The sequence below is a fragment of the Budorcas taxicolor genome, chromosome 9, assembly GCF_023091745.1.
Source record: "Budorcas taxicolor isolate Tak-1 chromosome 9, Takin1.1, whole genome shotgun sequence".
Lineage (NCBI taxonomy): Eukaryota > Metazoa > Chordata > Mammalia > Artiodactyla > Bovidae > Budorcas > Budorcas taxicolor.
In genome coordinates, this window is record NC_068918.1 from 81,420,804 (window position 1) to 81,441,133 (window position 20,330).

General features: G+C 41.1%; 1 pseudogene; it reads right to left on the reverse strand.

The window, feature by feature from the left end:
* Nucleotides 1–693: 693 nt before the first annotated feature.
* LOC128053174 (nucleolin-like) lies at nucleotides 694–19,044 on the reverse strand (annotated as a pseudogene).
* Between the last annotated feature and the right edge of the window lie 1,286 nt (nucleotides 19,045–20,330).

Genomic DNA, 20,330 nt, shown 5'->3' on the forward strand with positions numbered 1-20,330 from the left:
TATTACCATCAGGCTAAAGGATAAGACCCTGATGCTGGGAAAGATTGAGGGCAGGAGAAGAAGGGGGTAACAGAGGATGAGATGGTTAATAGTATCACTGACACAATGGACCTGAGTTTATGCAAACTCTGGGAGATAGTAAAGGAGAGGGAATCCTGGCATGCTGCAGTCCATGGGGTTGCAAGGAGTTGGACACGACTTAGTGACTGAATCACAACAAATGGATAAGAAGCAGGGGAGGTGGAGATAAAGTTCTGTCAGGCACCTGATCATGTTTGAAGTGAGTTCCTTCTGTACATTCTTTTTTTTTTTTTTTTCCCCAGAGAATTTGTCCCAAAATTGCTGAAGCAAAAATCAATAAAACATTCTGCTTTCCTTTACAACCCTCTAATGGAAAAAGCCAGAACACTCCATAGGGAAAAAATGGTTTTGTACCTGGGAAGAAACAATATAAGTTCAAAATTTACAGATAAGGATTAGCTCTATCACCTCTAAAAAGTCTATACGAATATCCAGTCAACACCAACAGGGTTATCTCCCTTGAAATGTTATCTATTCGGATTTCCAAGTAGCCCACAGGGCTGTATACTGTCTTGGAATGTCCTCAGAAGGCTCTGTCATTGATCAGGTAACAGAGTAAAAACCCCAGAGTCCTTTCTTTCAAATGGAAGAGGGAGAGACAGATAGAAGAAATTATTCAAACTTCGTCTTCTCTCCTTGTGGCTTGTGGTCGCCTCCTCCTCCTCTGCCTCCTCGGACTCTAAAGCCTCCCTGGCCTTTGTCACCAGCTCTGCCTCTGCCACTTCTGCCACCACCTCGGCCTCCAAAGCCACCTCTGCCTCCTCCTCAGCCACCAAGCCCGTCTTCACCCTTAGGTTTGGCCCAGTCCAAAGTGACTTTGCTTCTATCAATTTCACCATCGTCTATGGTCTCCTTGGCAGCTTTGGCCATCTTCATCGCTGTTGAAGTCTACAAAACCAAACCCTTTGAAGGATCCAGTCTCCCGGTCAGTGACTATCCTTGCTCAGATAGAGCCATCAAATGACTAACGTCTCTTCTGTGGTATCCTTAGAGACAAACAGTTTTGGGTGGGTGGCCTCATACATTCGGTGATCCCCTGGGTCCTTGCAACTCCAGTCTTATGGCTCTGCCCTCAATTTCCCTTTTATTACATGAATTTAAAGCTTCTTTAATATCTTCAAATGAAGCAAATTCCATAAATGCATACCCTTTAGATTTGCTATTTTGGTTCTGCGGCATCTTGATATGAGTTGCCCTCTCAAATACTTCCCGAAGAGTTTCTTCCATTGCACTATAGAAGAGGTTGCTTAAAACCAGGGTTTTTGATTCACCACTCCAAATGTGATCCTTTCCACCTCTATGGTCTTGACTTTGACCTTTCTCTCTGGTGTAGGATAGAGAAAATGGATCGCCCATCTATCTCTGTTCCCCGCTTTTCCTCCAAGGTTTTTTTCTTCATCCGCTTCTGTCTTAAATTCAATATAAGCAATCCCTTTACTCTTTCCATCCTTGCTGACTAGTCTGATCTCCACAGCATCTTCAAACACTTCTTTTAAATCATCCTGAGTAACTTTGCAAGGCAGATTTTTATCCAAAAGTGTTCTTGCATCTCGATCTTTCTTACTGTCTTTTCCCTTTGGTTTTCCTAGTTTAATTTTGTTGCCAAAGACTTTTAAACTAGGGAGTTCCAAGGTTTCTTACAGGTCTTCAGCAGACTTAAAATCCACATAGCCAAATTTCCTAGACACACCAATTCTGACATCGACAACAGCAAGATCATTTTTAGCAAAAATGTCACTGATACCCGTTTTCAATTCAAGAGAAGATTTATTGAAGTGCAGGTTTCCAACAAAGAGATTGAAAGACGTAGCTGGTTCTGTGCCTTCTACTTTTTGTTTCTTGGCTTCAGGAGCTGCTTTTTTTTGGCCATTTCCTTCTTTCCTTTTCCAGGTGCTTCTTTGACAGGCTCTTCTTCCTCTTCCTCCTCCTCTTCTTCCTCTCCATCTTCCTCCTCCTCATCATTGTCATCCTCTTCCTCATCCTCTTCATCTTCATCTTCAGCAGTGCTCTTGGCCTTCACAGGAACAGCTTTTGCTGGAGCTTTCTTTTCTTTGGCTGATACAATCTCCATAGGTTCTTCTTCAGAGTCACCTTCATCCTCCTCCTCCTCCTCATCATCTGTGGCAGGAGCAGCACCAAAATCAGCTGCTTTCCTCAGTGCTGGCTCGTCCTCTTCTTCATCGTCCTTGTTTTCCTCTTCACTGTCATCTTCATCTTCCTCATCCCTGTCTTCTCTCTTGGCATTCTTGCCATTCTTTGCTCCTTTGGCTGGAGCAGCTGCTCCCTTCTTACCAGCAGCTGCTACCAGTGCTTTGCCTGGGGTGGCTCCCTTTTTGCCAGGCATTACTACTGATTTGGCAGGTGTAACTGTCTTCTTGGCTGGAGTAGCCACTGCTTTTTTTGCCAGGGGTGACAACTGCTTTCTCTGCCGGTGAGGCAACTGCAAACTTTTTTTGTTGGGGAAGCCATCATCTTCTTTGCTGGAGTTGTGGTAGCCTTCTTGCCTTTTTTCTGAGGGATGACAACCTCTTCTCCACTGCTCTCATCCTCTTCATCTTCTGACATTTGCTCATCTTCACTATCTTCTTCGGAGAGGAGGCATTTTCTTGGAGTCACCTTGATTTTTACCGTCCTTTGCACGCTTAAAGGTCAAGATTCAGAAAACTAAGATCATGGCATCCGGTCCCATCACTTCATGGCAGATAAATGGAGAAACAGTGGAAACAGTGGCTGATTTTATTTTTCTGGGCTCCAAAATCACTGCAGATGGTGATTGCAGCCATGAAATTAAAAGACACTTGCTCCTTGGGAGGAAACTTATGACCAACCTAGACATCATATTAAAAAGCAGAGATATTACTTTGCCAACAGAGGTCCATCTAATCAAGGCTATGGTTTTTCCAGTGGTCATGTATGGATGTGAGAGTTGGACTATAAAGAAAACTGAGCACCAAAGAACTGATGCTTTTGAACTGTGGTGTTGGAGAAGATTCTTGAGAGTCCCTTGAACTGCAAGGAGATCCAACCAGTCCATCCTAAAGGAGATCGATCCTGAGTGTTCATTGGAAGGACTGATGTTGAAGCTGAAACTCCAATACTTTGGCCGCCTGATTCAAAGAGCTGACTCATTTGAAAAGACCCTCATGCTGGGAAAGACTGAGGGCAGGAGGAGAAGGGGATGACAGAGGATTGAGATAGTTGGATGGCATCACCGACACAATGGACATGGGTTTGGGTGGACTCTGGGAGTTAGTGATGGACAGGGAGGTCTGGTGTGCTGTGGTTCATGGGGTCACAAAACGTCAGACACGACTGAGTGACTGAACTGAACTGAACTGAACTGAGAGCTTTACCATGATGGTGGCTTATGATGGCGGAGTGCGTGGCAAGCGAGTGGTGCAGATGAGCCCAGGGGACCCTAAGCACCATCGATGGCAGCCACTGTTACCTGAGTGCTTACGCTTGACTGCCAGCTAGCACTTCAGACTGGAGCAAAAGACAGCCTGCCCAGTAATCGCCTCTGGAAAGGTGACAATGGCCCTTCTGTACATTCTTTAAACATTGAAAACAAAAGCGGAAAGAAATGGTAAAAATAGATCACAATCCAGACTCTAGCTATTATATTAAAAAAAAAAATGCTATCACTGGCTCACAAATGAGAACTTTCATTAGTAAATCATCCTACTTTTTGCTTTTTCAAGGATTAATTTTGCAATTTTAACTTATGCTGCCTCATTTTCTTTCTCCAACACTTCTGGATAGAATTAAACCTTCAAGGTCCAGTGAAAGTGGCTGAAATTTCATTATCTTTTATGTCTCATCAAATTATTTACCTTGCCAGGCATTTGCCACCCACTTTTCTTCTGGAATTTCAATTCAAATTTACCTTAAAGAACAAGTGTGTTGCCCTCACTGATGAGAAACCCATGTTTGCAGTAAACAGAAGAGAAAAACATGAAAAACTCATTAGAAAAATAGAATTTGTTATTGTAATGCCATTTAGGGTGTGATAGATTTGACGGAGAGGCGCAATGAGAATATACAAGCATGTAAATCCAATTTGTAGATGGAGTAATCACCATCTCCCCAAAGATTCTTCCTCTCATCTGCTGAATTATGGCACCACACTTGTCTTGCCTCTGGTGTGAAAAGTGAAAGTGAAAGTCGCTCATTTGTGTCCAGCTCTTTGAGACCCCATAGACTGTATAGTCCATGGAATTCTCCAGGCCAGAATACTGGAGTGGGTAGCCTTTCCCTTCTCCAAGGGACCTTCCCAACCCAGGGATCGAACCCAGGTCTCTTGCTTTGCAGGCATGAAATTCACTTGCAAATGTTTCAAGTACTTACATTGGTTTTAAGGTAGTCTACTTCTTTTGAGGATGGTAATTTCTTCTATTATTTTACATTTATTTTCAGTCTCTCAGCCGAAAGTGAACTGAGGATGTTGTCTTGGGATATGATGAATAGACATAAAAGAAGTATGTGGTCCATATTCTCATGTTTCTTTCCTTACTCTGTTCATTCCTATCACCACTACCAAGTGCCTAAAGCACCCCTCAGGAAACAGTTCACAAATCGCTAAATTGGGGCTCTTTAGGGCAGCAGTGCCTAGGAGGTTTAAAAATCACTAGTGTGATTTCCCACAACACTTTAATATTAAACCTTCTATCAGTTGTGTCTGACTCAGACCCCATGGACTAAAGCCCGTCAGGCTCCTCTGTCCATGGGATTCTCCAGGCAAGAGTACTGGAGTGCATTGTCATTCCCTTCTCCAGGGGATCTTCCCGACCCAGGGATTGAGCCCTGGTCTTCTGCATTGCAGGCGGACTCTATCATCCAAGCCACTAGGGAAGCACCCTATACTTTAATATTATATGGTATTTAATATGGATATTGAATAATTTTATACTATTTTATAAGACTGCTGCTGCTGCTAAGTCACTTCAGTCATGTCTGACTCTCTGTGACCCCATAGAAGGCAGCCCACCAGGCTCCTCCATTCCTGGGATTCTCCAGGCAAGAATACTAGAGTGGGCTACCATTTCCTTTTCTAATGCATGCATGTATGCTAAGTTGCTTCAGTCATGTCCAACTCTGTGTGACCCCATGGACAGCAGCCCACCAGACTCCTCCATCCACAGGATCCTCCAGGCAAGAATACTGGAGTGGGTTGCCATGTCCTTCTCCAACTTTATAAGATTGTTTTATGCTAAACATAATGCAGGAAACTCAGGACACAAAATTAGAGTAATTATAATTTCAGGCAAATACACTCAATTATAATGTAGTTCAGACAATTTCTCCTAAGTAGGTAATGAAGGGTAGTTTGAAGTTGTCAAGGAGGATATATCGTGTGAAGAAGATGGTCTCTGGGTTCAAAGAGACCTGGGACAAATGTGTGTTTCTCCAATACCAACCTTGTTAAATTATCCTATGTGAAGTTCAGCTGGCAATGCTGTAAAATGTCGATAATGATAATGACATTTATACACAGGATTCAGTAGGACAGGGCTATCAATCACCTTTCCTTGGAGAGAACCGCAAAATCCACAGAATTACCTTCTTGGTCTTATCTGTGGTCTCCAGAGCAGTGGCAAACACATCATCACTGGTGATATGGCCAAATGAACATTACCTCCAGAGCTAACTCACTCCCAAAGGAGCCCTAAGAAGGGTATTCATATTACAATCTAGATTCTACTTGTTACTGGGGAAAGGGAATATGAGAAAAAAGGCAACATAAACACATGTGCAGATCATTGCTTTATTCAAATATACCATTGAAAACAATAGTACAGTTATAAAAATGAATGTGCCACAAATCAAAAAGCACAGGAGAAGAAAGCATGTGAAAAAGAACAGTACATTTTTCGAGGTTGAGAATACAGACTAGAGAACCGACATGTGAACACGGGAGTGTGGGGTGGGCGTGTAGGGGGGAGGAGAAGGGTTGGCTGAACTGGGAGATTGGATTTGATAAATACACCGATGTAAAATAGCTAGCCAGTGAGAACTGTGGTGTAGCACACGGAGCTCAGCTCAGTGCTCTGTGATGACTTAGAGGGGTGGGATGGTGGGTGGTGAGAGGGAGAGGATATATGTATGCATAGAGCTGATCGACTTCATTATACAGCAAAAACTAACACAACCTTGTAAAGCAATTATGCTCCAAGCATTTTTCTTTTAAATAAATAAAATAGAAAGTAAAAATTTGGGAAGCAGATGTATTAGCAGTAAAAGGCTTCACAGAACTGAGAAGGCTGGAATTCATGGCCAGAAAAAGGCAATATAATTTAGCAGCAAGATAATTTACAGAGAAGAGCTCTTAAGGGCTAAGGAATTAGAAACTCCATAAACCTCAGGATTGGTAAAGGATGGGGCAAAAACTAGGATGCTTGTTACACATTTCCTTAAGAAATGCATAGATTTCTTAGATGAAGTGTTTTTTTTTTCACCTGTTTTAATAGACAACTATCACATCTCTCATAAAGGTGGGAAGTTTCTTCTCTGCATAAATAGAACTAGAGAGAAAAAGGACACAAAAAAGGATAGGGACTAACCTTTCTTATTAAAAACAGGAATTACATTGAAGTGCATATACTTTAGATCTCTTTTACTATTTCTTTTCCTAAGGACCCTGAAATATATTTTCCTTTGGAAAAATCAAATGCCTAAAGAAAATATCTATATGGATTAATTTTTTGACAGAAATCCAGCAAACATTTGGGTCCTTACTCAGTTTCCTTCGGTTAAGTCCATCAATTGACAAGCTCTTTCTCCAGAACACAGAGATGATAATTTGTATCTTAGTACCTAAAGAAAAAAGAGAAAGATTTGAAAAAGAGAGAGAGCTAATTTGTGGAAAAGAAAACATGGAAGAAATGAGAATATTCTCTGGGAGAAAAAAGAAAATCTTGCACTGATAATACAACCACTAGATGCTCTTTCTTTTTAAGAGAAAAAGTTATCAAATATCACTCCTGTTATCCATACAAAGGTAAAAAAAATATAAACATGAGGAAATCTTTCAGAAAGAACAGGTAGAAATGGCCAGAAAAGAAAATGTAGAAAAAAAGGCAAGAAAATTAGGAGATCATTCCAGGAGGACCCAACATCCAAATAATAAGAATTCCAGAAGGAAAACAAAGAGGATTTTTCTGAGGAGGACCTCGTCTAGGACCACTATACCCATCTTCACATTTGAGCAGACCCTGCCATGCAGAGAGTAACACGTGGCTTCCTGAAACACTTCAGTTCCATTATCAGACCACAAGACAGCACTGGTGTTTCACTTTAATCTTCTAACAGGTGTCAAGAACAAACCCCAGTATAAGGGAGCTGACTTCTAATCCCATCAGCATGGATCAGTGGGGTTTCATAGAGTGGGACCAGACCCATCTTCTATAGATCTCATTGCCTCTATCAATGAGTTAACAAGAACTCCAGAGCTTAACTCTGTCCTTTGCTCCCAAATCCAGGGTCTCCTGCTATTATATGCCTTGAAGTCATAACGATTTATAAATATATTTATATTCTATTCCATAGTCCATACTATTGACTATACTATAGAAAGTGAAAATCACTCAGTCGTGTCTGACTCTTTTTGATCCCTTGGACTGTAGCTCACCAGGTTCCTCTGTCCATGGGCTTCTCCAGGCAAGAACACTGGAATGGGTTGTCATTCTGACCCAAGCATACAACCTGTGTCAGTGGGTGGGATTTGATACTCTTTCTGTCAGAGAACACATAATTCCATTACCCCCTGCTATTTAGTCAAGTTTTAGAATTAGCAAAAGCCCTTTTCAGCTTTTTTCCATCTGACTGCAGGGAGAAGAATTAAATAGAGTGTAATTATTCAAATCAGAAAGTATCAAGTTCATCTTGTAATCGTAAAGAAACAAAGTATGACCATGTTGATTACTGCCCTTGATTAAGATTGCTGACAGAGAGGTGTCCCTCTTGAGGGCTGGTTGGGCTCTTGATAATGGCATAGTGCCACCTGCTGGATGCCAGTTCTGGCTGAAGATGTCATCTATTCAGAAGCTCCAACAAGTTGCCTAACTGTATTGAAAATTTGCCTCCTTGAATCATTCCCGTTTTCAAAACTACTCAAAGGTTTGCTGTGCTGTGCTTGGTCACTCAGTCTTGTTTGATCCTTTTGTAGCCTGCCAGGCTCCTCTGTCCATGGGGATTCTCCAGGCAAAAATACTGGAGTGAGTGGCCATGCCCTCCTCCAGGGGATCTTCCCAACCCAGGGATCGAACCCAGGTCTCACACATTGCAGGTGGATTCTTTACCATCTGACCCACCAGGGAAGCCCAAGAATACTGGAGTCGGCAGCCTATCCCTTCTCCAGGGGATCTTCCCAACCCAGGAATCAAACCGAGGCCTCCTGCATTGCAGGCAGATTCTTTACCACCTGAGTTACTAGGGAAGCCTCACTCAAAGGCTTGCTGCTGCTGCTGCTGCTAAGTTGCTTCAGTCGTGTCCAACTCTGTGCGACCCCACAGATGGCAGCCCACCAGGTTCCCCCATCCCTGGGATTCTCCAGGCAAGAACACTGGAGTGGGTTGCCATTTCCTTCTCCAGTGCATGAAAGTAGAAAGTGAAAGTGAAATTGCTCAGTCGTGTCCGACTCCTAGCAACTCCATGGACTGCAGCCCACCAGGATCCTCCGTCCATGGTATCCTCCAGGCAAGAGTACTGGAGTGGGTTGCCATTGCCTTCTCCACACTCAAAGGCTTAACTTTGTCCAAATTAACAAGGAGATTCTATCTGAGACAAGAAATTCAGTATATCAGAATGATTTATATGAATGTGGTTTTGAAAGCTAGAAGGAACTGTGGAGATGATCTGAATGAAACTACTCAGCCACCTTGCAGATGACAAAACTGAAGTTCAGATACCTATGACTTTCAAAGGTATTATTATTATCATTATGGACATGGGATAATAATAATGTTATCATTATGGATGACTTGAATCAGTTCAATTCAGTTCAGTCGCTCAGTAGTGTCTGACTCTTTGCAGCCCCATGAACTGCAGCATGCCAGGCCTCCTTGTGCATCACCAACTACCAGAGTTTACCCAAACTCAGGTCCACTGAGTCAGTGATGCCATCCTACCGTCTCATCCTCTGATGTCCCCTGCTCCTGTTGCCCTCAGTCTTTCCCAGCATCAGGGTCTTTTCAAATGAGTCAGCTCTTCGTATCAGGTGACCCAAGTATTGGAGTTTCAGCTTCAACATCAGCCCTTCCAATGAACACAGCAGGACTGATCTCCTTTAGGATGGACTGGTTGGATCTCCTTGCAGTCCAAGGGATTGTCAAGAGTCTTCTCCAACACCACAGTTTAAAAGCATCAATTCTTCTGCACTCAGCTTTCTTATAGTCCAACTCTCACATCCATACATGACCACAGGAAAAACCACAGCCTTGACTAGATGGACCTTTGTTGACAAAGTAATATCTCTGCTTTTTAATATGTTGTCTAGGTTGGTCATAACTTTCTTTCCAAGAAGTAAGCGTCTTTTAATTTCATGGCTGCAATCACCATCTGCAGTGATTTTGGAGCCCAGAAAAAAAAGTCAGCCACTGTTTCCACTGTTTCCTCATCTATTTACCATGAAGTGATGGGACTGGATACCATGATCTTCATTTTCTGAATGTTGCGCTTTAAGCCCACTTTTTCACTCTCCTTTTTCACTTTCATCAAGAGGCTCTTCAGTTCCTCTTCACTTTCTGCCATAAGGGTGGTGTCATCTGCATATCTGAGATTATTGAGATTTCTCTCGGCAATCTTGATTCCAGCCTGTGGTTCATCCAGCCAAGCGTTTCTCATGATGTACTCCACAGAGAAGTTAAATAAGCAGGGTGACAATATACAGCCTTGATGTACTCCTTTCCCTATTTGGAACCAGTTTGTTCTTCCATGTCCAGTTCTAATTGTTGCTTCCTGACCTGTGTTAAGATTTCTCAAGAGGCAGGTCAGGTGGTCTGGTATACCCATCTCTTTCAGAATTTTCCACAGTTTATTGTGATCCACACAGTCAAAGGCTTTGGCATAGTCAATAAGGCAGAAAGAAATATTTTTCTGGAACTCTCTTGCTTTTTCAATGATTCAGCAAATGTTGGCAATTTGATCTCTGGTTCCTCTGCCTTTTCTAAAACCAGCTTGAACATCTGGAGGTTCATGGTTCATGTATTGCTGAAGCCTGCTTGAAGAATTTTGAGCATTACTTTACTAGCATGTGAGTTGAGTACAATTGTGCAGTAGGTTGATCATTCTTTGGCATTGCCTTTCTTTGGTATGGGAATGAAAACTGACCTTTTCCAGTCCTGTGGCCACTGCTGAGTTTCCAAATTTGCTGACATATTGAGTGCAGCACTTTCACAGCATCATCTTTTAGGATTTGAAATAGCTCAGCTAGATATGCAGATGACACCAACCTTATGGCAGAAAGTGAGAGGCTAAAAAGCCTCTTGATGAACGTGAAAGAAGAGAGTGAAAAAGTTGGCTTAAAGCTCAACATTCAGAAAACTAAGATCATGGCATCTGATCCCATCACTTCATGGGAAATAGACAGAGAATCAGTGGAAACTGTGTTAGACTTTATTCTTTTGGGCTCCAAAATCACTGCAGACGGTGACTGCAGCCATGAAATTAAAAGATGCTTACTCCTCGGAAGGCAAGTTATGACCAGCCTAGACAGCATATTCAAAAGCAGAGATATTACTTTGCCAACAAAGTTCTGTCTAGCCAAGGTAATGTTTTTTTCCAGTGGTCATGTATGGATGTGAGAGTTGGATTGTGAAGAAAGCTGAGCACCGAAGAATTGATGCTTCTGAACTGTGGTGTTGGAGAAGACTCTTGAGAGTCCCTTGGACTGCAAGGAGATCCACCCAGTCCATCCTAAAGGAGATCAGTCCTGGGTGTTCATTGGAAGGACTGATATTGAAGCTGAAACTCCAATACTTTGGCCACCTCATGCAAAGAGTTGACTCATTGGAAAAGACCCTGATTCTGGGAGGGATTGGGGGTAGGAGAAGGAGGGGACAACAGAGGATGAGATGGCTGGATGGCATCACCGACTCGATGGACATGAGTCTGAGTGAACTCCGGGAGTTGGTGATGGACAGGGAGGCCTGGTGTGCTGTGATTCATGGGGTTGCAAAGAGTTGGACATGACTGAGTGACTGAAATAACTAGAATCTCATCACCTCCACTAGCTTTGTTCATAGTGATGCTTCCAAAGTCCCACTTGACTTCACATTCCAGGATGTCTGGCTCTAGTTGAGTGATCACACCACTGTGATTATCAGGGTCATGAAGATATTTTTTGTAAGTTCTGTGTATTCTCTCCACCTCTTCTTAATATCTTCTGCTTCTGTTAGGTCCATACCATTTCTGCTTTACTGACTACACCAAAGACTTTGGCAGTATGGATCATAACAAACTGTGGAAAATTCTTCAAGACATGGCAATACCAGACCACCTGACCTCCCTTTGAGAAATCTGTATGCAGGTCAAAAAGCAATAATTGTAACTGGAATGGAACAACAGACTGGTTCGAAACTGGGAAAGGAGTATGTCAAGGGTTGTCACCCTGCTTATTTAACTTATATACAGAGTACATCATGAGTAACACTGGGCTGGATGAAGCACAAGCTGGAATCAAGATTGCTGGGAGAAATATCCATAACAGATATGCAGATGACACCACCCTTATGGCAGAAATCAATCTTTGAGACTAAAGAGCCTCTTGAAAGTGAAAGAGGAGAGTGAAAAAGTTGGCTTAAATCTCAACATTCAAAAAACGAAGTTCATGGCATTTAGTCCTATCACTTTAAGGCAAATAGATGGGGAAACAATGGAAACAGTGAGAGACTTTATTTTCTTGGGCTCCAAAATCACTGCAGATGATGACTGCAGCCATGAAATTAAAAGATGCTTGCTCTTTGGAAGAAAAGCCATGACAAACTTAACATATTAAAAGGCAGAGACATTACTTTGCCATCAAAGGTCCATACAGTCAAAGTTGTGGTTTTTCCAGTAGTCATGTATGGATGTGAGAGTTGGACTATAAAGAAAGCTAAGAGCCACATAATTGATGCCTTTGTACCGTTGTGCTGGGGAAGACTCTTGAGAGTCCTTGGACTGCAAGGAGATGAAGCCAATCAAAACTAAAGAAATCAGTCCTTAGTTTTCATTGGAAGGACTGATGCTGGAGCTGAAGCTCCAATACTTTGGCCATCCGATGTGAAGAACTGACTCATTGGAAAAGACTGTGATGCTGGGAAATGTTGAAGGGAGGATGAAAAGGGGATGACAGAGGATGAGATGGCTGGATGGCATCACCAACTGAATGGACATGAGTTTGAGCAAGCTCTGGAAGTTGGTGATGGATAGGGAAGCCTGGCGTGCTGCAGTCCATGGGATTGCAAAGAGTCAGACATGACTGAGTGACTGAACTGACTGAGTTATACAAATCTGTGTATTCCACAATTGATTTTTTAATTCCTGCCACATGTTGGGCACCTGCCAATGATGTTAGAAGCTACCAATATATAAATAAAATGCCCAAGAAACTACATAGGGAAAGGTCAACACAGTAAGCTGACCACAGGAAATCTTTTGACATTTTGAGATTATGGAAAAATCACTCCCAATCCTGAGTAAGAATTTTCTCCTGGTTTTTGTTTTTTTATGTATCTGTGTTGTGTATATGTATATGTATCTGGGTTGTGTATCTGTATTATCTATATGTATTGAATGGCCAAGTCTAGACCTCCAGGCCATATTTGAGATACAAAAACATATAAGGAAATGTTTCATTCCTCATTTATTTTCCTTCACATTTGCTTAACTCTAGTTATTGTTTACTTTACTATATCAGTAACTTATAAAGGTTGCTTTTTCTTGGTAAATCTGGATATAGGTAATCATACTAATATGTATGAATACACTTTCTTCTCTGTAATGGTCTTTCAAGAGTCAGTGTGGTGCAGTAAGTTATGGTACTCATTTTTTAAACTGGAATATAATTGCTTTACAATGTTGTGTTAGTTTCCACTGTACAACAAAATGAATAGGCTAGATGCGTACATATACCCCTCCTTCTTGGGCTCCCTAACACCTCCCTATCTGTCTCATCACAGAGGACAAAGCGGAGCTCCCTGTGCTGGGCAGCAGGTTCCCACTAGCTATTTTACATGTGGTAGTGTATATACGTGAAATTCACCAACTAGAGGCTTCACAAATACTTTGTAGTATCAATTCTGAATATTTGTCCAACACTAGATGTGTTCCTAACCAATCTTTTGGTTGAAGTCTCTTATTAAAATTAAATAATTTTTAGAAATTAGGATTATAATGTCAGCTAATTTGTCAACCACTTCACTACATACATTGTAGGCAGAAAGGAGAACTTGTTTAAAAAGATGGAATCAAAATCAAGGACTAAGGTAAATAATAATCATACCTAAATACAAACAAGACCAGTTTTGAAACACCATGAAATACTGAAATATTAATTTTCTAGGTAGACTTTTTTGTTTTGTTTTTATTGCTAAGTCAATTTAAGATTCTAACAGACTGTCTCTTGACAGGTAGTGGAAATTAGTAGTTGAACATAATACTTAAATCTCAAGTGACAAGCATCAGTGAAAAGGACAATCATAAGTTTTGTGGGATTCTTATTTTTATGAAGCAGACTGTTTAAAATGTCCTCTGATAGTGTTGATAATTTTGAAGTGGTCCTCTGAGGGGGGAAAAATTTGTTTAAATTAAATAAAAAGGATTCTTCAACATAAGAGGCATTGGAGAATAGTAGTTAAAAGAACAAATTTTAAAAGAAACTTCCTAGATTTTAGACTGAGCTCTTATAACTTCTAACTATCCAAAAGCATACCTCAGTTTCTCAATCAGTAAAAATCTTAATAGCAATTGCATTCACGATGTTCTTGTGAAGATTGAATAGTGAGTTAACATATGGAAATCACTTACACCAATGGGTAACGTATAGCAACCACCATTGAACAACAAACTATTAATAGAATGAATAAAAATACCCAACAGAATAATTTGATTCTACTCATCCTCAAAATTTTGCAGCTATATGAACTTAAGTAACAGGAAATATTTCTATAATAAATATTATTTAAAGAAAACAGTCAAGAGAGTAAGTCAAAACAATAATGCATTCCAAAGGATATCAGATATTAGTATGACACTCAAGACTTAAAGGGGGCTTCCCAGGTGGCTCACTGGTAAAGAATCTGCTGCCAATGCGGGAGATGCAGGAGACACAGGTCTGATCCCTGGGTCAGGAAGGTCCCCTGGAGGAGGAAATGGCTACCTACTCCAGTATTCTTACCTGGGAAATTCCATGGACAGAGAAGCTTGGCAGGCTACAGTCCATGGGGTCACAAAGAGTAGGACATGACTGAGAGACTGAGCAGGCATGCATGCAAGACTTAAAGAAGGAAGAGGTAGTGGTGCATCTCTCACTGTTATTTAATTAAGGAGGGACCTTATACAAACTGTACGGATCATGGTGTTTAGAAGCAGACACTGAAAACTTAACTGACTCCCCAGTTGTGGTGTCTTGACTAGAACAGAAAAACCGGATCCTGACAGTCAGCTATTGATCTAGGAACTCAGTCAAAGGAAAAGGGATGACAATCTTATTGATAAGGAGGATCAGAAGCAGTCCATTCATGTGATATAAACAATGGTACATATTTATGGCTTTTCCCAGGTTTTCTGTCCTCTATCATAATATAATATCAATGGACCTGAATCATAAGAGCTCATAGACTTGTCATAATAGATGAGAAAGAAGAGACAGGTAAGTTGGTAAAACATGTTGACCTATGATATATTCAGGGGTTTACCATATCAGTAAGTTCAAAGTTATGGAAAATTTATTGACTGTTATTCCTCCCACCATTAAGAGATATGGCACGAGGAGGGCTTCTTCAGGAGCTGGAGGCAGCATATTCCACATCTCCAAATACTGCTCCAATCCATTTGCCAAAAAAATCAGGTGACTCTAAGCTCAGATTGTCTCTGAGTAGGTCCAGGCTACTGTGCAAGATGTCCTTCTGAATGGTCAATGAAGTAAGCCTTATGGTATTAGATGTAACTAGTGTAATGAGGAAAATGCCACTTGGAATTTATGGCAAGTTCCAATAGGAGCATCACTGTGTAGCCACGCAGATTCCTTAGTTCTCAAGGAAGAGAGGTTGCAAGGCATAGAGCTTCTGTATTAGTCATCAGTCGTGTCTGACTCTTTGCGACCCTTTAGACTGTAGCCCACCAGGCTCCTCTGTCCATGGGTTTTCCAGGTAAGGATACTGGAGTGGGTTCCCATTTCCTTCTCCAGGGAATATTCCCAAGCCAGGAATCGAACCCATGTCCCTTGTGTCTCCTGCATTGCAGATGGATTCTTTACCTGCTGAGCTATCAGGGAAGCCCACAAGGTATTATTAAAAAATAAGCTCCCATGTGATACTGGGCTCTGGTAGAGTTTGAACTCTACCATAGAATGGCAAATCACTGTGAGTTCAGAGGTGTTCATCATGTCCAATCCTTTCATCATAAGGTGTGGGACGTCCAGCAGCAATTTGTTTCAGGATAGACATGGTATGTCTGAGATTGGACACAAGCACTGGATTAAATTATACAAGCAGGTGGCTCAGATCCCCCTGTCATTCATTGAGCCTCTCCCTCAATTCACCGAGAAGGCAGCAAAGAAGACCTTTGAGAGGTGGAAAAAGGATGGATGGATCATCTCAGTTGCTTCTAACAAGATAATCTGTAAATGTCCTACTAATGTTTTTTTTCTTCCAGTTTTATTGAGATATAACTGATAACACTGTGTAAGTTCAAGGTACACAGCATAATGATTTGACTTCACAATAATTCATCATCTCCTCTAGATGCAAAATAAAAGAACAAAAATTTTTTTTCCTTGTGATAAGAACTCTTAGGATTTGTTCTCTTAACACATTTCATGTGTCGCATAGAGCAGTGTTAATTTATTGTACAACATATCCCCAGAACTTCTTTATCATATAACTAAAAATTTGTACTTTTAAACCAACTGCATCCAATTCCCTCTACCCCACCTCTAGTAACATAAATCTGATCTCTTTTTCTTTGAGTTTGCTTATTTATTTATTTGTTTTTGAAGTATAATTGACCTGCAACACTAAGTTAGTTCCTGATATATAACATAATGATCTTATATTTCTATTGATTTTAAAATATTCACCATGATAATTCTAGTTATCATCTGTCATCAAACAAAAATATTGCATTATTATTGAATATTTTCCCAACACTGTACATTTCATTCCTGTGACTCATTTATTTTGTAACTGGAAGTTTGTACCTCTTAATCTTTCTCCTCGGAGACGGCAATGGCCTTCAGTACTCCAGTACTCTTGCCTGGAAAATCCCATGGATGGAGGAGCCTGGTAGGCTGCAGTCCATGGGGTCGCTAAGAATCGGACACGACTGAGCGACTTCCCTTTCACTTTTCACTTTCATGTATTGGAGAAGGAAATGGCAACCCACTCCATTGTTCTTGCCAGGAGAATCCCGGGGGCAGGGGAGCCTGTTGGGCTTCCGTCTATGGGGTCGCACAGAGTCGGACACGACTGAAGCGACTTAGCGGCAGCAGCAGCAATCTTTCTCCTAATTTTCCCATTCCCCCACCATTCCCCTCCTCTCTGGGAATGGTGGTCTCTGTGTCTATGAGGAGTCCCATTCATCTTTAAGCTATGACTATTGCCTAGTAACTTCAACTTAAAGATCATCACACAGGGAAAAGAGTCACTATACTCAAGAAATAATTCACACTTACTGTCAGAAGAGGGTAGGACTTTTATTTCACAAAGAAGCAGTCAAGAATACGATTAATGCCCAGATGATGCATTGTGCTATCTTTTTGTTCTCTTATACTCCATTTTAATAGAAAATAGACAAGTACAGCTTCCTGAGACAAAGAATAGTGAATAGACTCAGATGTCATGTAACAACAGAGATGCCAGCAAAGAGTAAGGGAAGTATAAAATGGGTGGTGAAAGAACACGGTAATTATCACTGTGACCTTAAGATTAAATGCAATCTCAGGGCTACACTTGTCCCACTAAGACATGTCTTTTAAATTCGGCAGAATACAACTCATCAGCACCCTAAAGAATCTATTCTCCAGTGCAATAACTTACTAAGAAAAGCAAATATAGTTGAGAGACGCAACTTTATCCTCTCCCTTGGCCTCAGTTTGGGACAACTCTTAGCTCTATAATTCCCTATAGACTCAGCCATGGTTCCATTTGTCACTGCAGTGTGAATCAGCTTCTGTCTCTACTCAATTTGGCCACACTTCCTTCCTTCCAGCTGTCTCCCAAGATCATTCCCCATTAAGTCATCTGCAAGTGATTTTTACTTTAAAGTTAAGCTGCCCTTTCCCACATGCATAGAGTTAACCATCAGACTTCCAGTTCAGGAAGACTAGGCAGTGATGGTAATAATGAACCTGCCTGCCAATGCAAGAGATAGAAGAGATGTGGGTTCGATCCCTGGATCGTAAAGATATCCTGGAGGAGGGCATGGCAACCCAGGAGTATTCTTGCTTGGAGAATCCCATGGACAGAGGAGCCTGGCAGGGTATAGTCTGTAGGGTTGCACAGAGTCGAACGTGACTGAAGCAACTTAGCATGAAGGCACTGGGGAAATAGAAAGCAAGCTTATATAACAGAAACAAAACTGGCCTTACCCACCTATGCAGCAACCAAGGACTTCATTCATAAACATGATTGATAGGCATTGACTATAAGACTTTTGAAGGAGAGCAATAGTGCAAAAAGAAAGACCAAGATAAATGAACAGAGTAATTATTACTTGAGGAAAGAAAGCAAGAGAAGAGGTAGCTAAACTTCCTAATTGGTATTCTTGTTCTAACTGTGAACTGTGCTTTAACCAATCTTTACTGTGATTACCATTGGGACTGAGCAACGTTTTATATTCTTATAGGCCATTTGTATATTCTCTTCAGTGACTCCCTTGCACGTATTGTTTGGTAATGTCTTGGCTGTGCTACACATGTTTTATTACCCCAGAGAAAAAGGGTTTATGTGTTTGTTTTTCTTCTTTCTTTTTTCTTTTTTTTTTGCTTATTTAACTTTAGAGCTCCCTTGATTTTCCTCTCTCTCCTTCTGCTGGGTCTTGAACTAATGCTCTTTTTCTAAGGACAGTATTCTTCTTCAGAAGTCTCTGCTCTTTATGTTACATATTGGAGTCATTTTTGATTGCTTTTGATGGGAAAGGAGGCTTCTTTGTTGGAGTTCCAATTAAAAGCAGCTTCCCAATGGACAGAGACCATAATATAGGACTCGATGTGTTTTTGGTAAACACCCTCCCCTGGTTGTTCTATTTGAGGTTTTGTACATAATCAGTTTATAAGCAATACCAGTGCATATGCTACGCATGCCCTAAGATATTCTTCACTAGATACACTTGAGTCCATCAGTGGTGTTTAAAAAAGAGAGTGGGAGGCTGGAGGGAAGAAAGGAAGGGGAAAGAGACAGAGAGAAAAATACATTTGTGTAGAGTTTTCAGGCTCTGGATTATTAGATAATTTAGAAGTAGTCATTTGGGTACAAAGAATGCTCAAAATAGTGGTGACTATTAGATATTGTATATCCAGTCCCAAATTAAGCAACAAAAGAAAAATTTTGTGTCTCTAGAAATGACAGTCCCCTACAACTCACCTAATCTTTGTATTTCATTCAACATTACTGGGGAAAGTCTTCACTTAATGAGATGATTAAGATGGCAGTCTCTGTAGCACACTGGTCTGCATTTGAATCTCAGGTATGTCCTTTTAGGTAAATCACTTACCTTTCTTGTCTGTGAAAGGAGGACAACATTAGCATTTTCTGGTGTTGTTGCCATTGTTTAATCACTAAGTTGTGTCTGACTCTTTGTGACTCCATAGATTGTAGCCCCCTAGGCTCCTTTGTCCAATTTCCCAGGGAAAAATACAAGAGTGGGTTATCATTTCCTTCTCCAGGGGATCTTTCCAATCCAGAAACTGAACCTGGGTCTCCTTCTTGACAGGTGGATTCTTTATTGCTTTGTGGGATAGCTGTTGATTAAATTTATGAGAACAATGCTTCAGTTCAGTTCAGTCCCTCAGTCGTGTACGACTCTTTGAGACCCCATGTACTGGAGCATGCCAGACTTTCCTGCACCTCAGTAACTCCCAGAGCTTGCTCAAACTCATGTCCATTGAGTGGGTGATGCCATCCAACCATCTCATCCTCTGTCATCCCCTTCTTCTCCCACCTTCAATCTTTCTCAGCACTAGGATTTTTCTAGTGAGTCAGTTCTTCGAATCAGGTGGCCAAAGTATTGAAGTTTCAGCTTCAGCATCAGTCCTTCCAGTAAATATTCAGGGCTGATTTCCTTTAGGATTGACTGCTTGGATCTCCTTGCAGTCCAAGGGACTCTCAAGAGTCTTCTACAAACCACAGTGAAAAAGCATCAGTTCTTCAGCACTCAGCCTTCTTTATGGTCCAACTCTCACATCCATGCTTGACTACTGGAAAAAACCTTAGCTTTGACATGCGTCATGTATGGGTATGAGAGTTGGACTTTGAATGTAATGTATATTGTATATCTATTATTATATATTATTAAATATCTATTATGATATTTGGTTTCTAAATCGCTGAAGGTGTCATATAGGAGAATGTAATCAAACTGGTAATTTTTATTTTAATTTCATAAGGAAAACATTGCCTTTGGGGACAGCCCTTTGATTTAAGCCTGACATTCTTTTTTGCAGTATTTTATGTCAGTTGAAGCTCTGATTTTCTTTTTATTTTCAGCTTATCTGAAGCTTTTGTTTTGTGGTAGACCACCTCACCTGCCTCATGAGAAATCTGTACGCAGGTCAAGAAGCAGCAGTTAGAACTGGACATGGAACGACAGACTGGTTCCAAATCAGGAAAGGAGTATATCAAGGATGTGTATTGTCACCCTGCTATTTAATTTACATGCAGAGTACACCATGAGAGATGCTGGGCTTGAGGAAGCACAAGCTGGAATCAAGATTGCTGGGAGAAATATCAATAACTTCAGATGTGATGTGCAGATGACACCACCCTTATGGCAGAAAGTGAAGAAGAACTAAAGAACCTCTTGATGAAAGTGAAAGCAGAGAGTAAAAAAAGCTG